A 1,052-nucleotide genomic window follows, 5' to 3' on the forward strand; every position below is an offset into this window, starting at 1 on the left:
ACTGTAGAGGAAGTAACAGTACACCCGTCTAGTTGCAAATTGTAATCCACGAGATTCTGTGTACTGTCTTTTGGTCCAATAAGTAATATCTCTGTCTTATCTGAATTTAATAGGAGAAAATTATTGGTCATCCAATCTTTTACATTTTTAACACACTCCGTTAGCTTAGAAAAGTTAGAAGTTTCATCTGGTCTTGAGATATATAGTTGAGTATCATCGGCATAACAGTGGAAACTAATCTCGTATTTTCTAATAATATTACCAAGGGGCAACATGTATATCGAAAATAGCAGAGGACCTAGGACAGATCCTTGTGGCACTCCATATTTTACTGGTGATAATTGAGATGACTCCCCATTTAAATGAACAAAATGATAGCGATCGGAAATTCTTCATCTAAACCATCTTAAAGCCTACAATTGAGCAGACACAACTTTTTCTAAAATTTTAGACAAAAGGAAGATTTGAGATGGGTCTGTAATTTGCCAGTTTACTAGGATGTAGTTGTGGTTTATTAATAAGAGGCTTAATAATTAAGCCTCTTATTAATTATAAATGGTTATGCGATGGCGCCGCAGATGGCAGCCTCAGTGTTTGTCTCGCCAGTGTTTGTACTTTTTTTGTTAGTTTTTCCTGTTTTTTGTTTCTCAAACGTGATCAGTTTTACCAGGGATGAGCTGCTGAACATTTGGCAGAACACACCACACAATCTTCTACCGGATTTCGTTTATTTGGACGTTTTGCTGAACGTTGTAGTCGGCGGAGCTGCTGCGCTGATCAAGCTCTTCAGGACGCGCAGATGGGAGAAGAGAGCCGGCGCGCTCGTGAAGCTCAGGAAGCGCGGATTCAGAACGCCATTGCCGAGCATCCATATGGCGAATCTCCACTCTCTACCCAACAAAATGGACGAACTACTTCTGCTCTCCCGGACAAATAAGGATTTTTCACACTCTGCTGCTCTGTGTTTCACGGAAACCTGGCTGAATGACGCCATTCCGGACAGCGCGTTGAGTCTCCCGGGCTTTCAGCTGTTTAGAGCGGATCGCGACGCA

Source organism: Sinocyclocheilus grahami, unplaced genomic scaffold (assembly GCF_001515645.1).
Source record: "Sinocyclocheilus grahami isolate Dianchi unplaced genomic scaffold, SAMN03320097.WGS_v1.1 scaffold54.1, whole genome shotgun sequence".
Taxonomy (NCBI): Eukaryota; Metazoa; Chordata; class Actinopteri; order Cypriniformes; family Cyprinidae; genus Sinocyclocheilus; species Sinocyclocheilus grahami.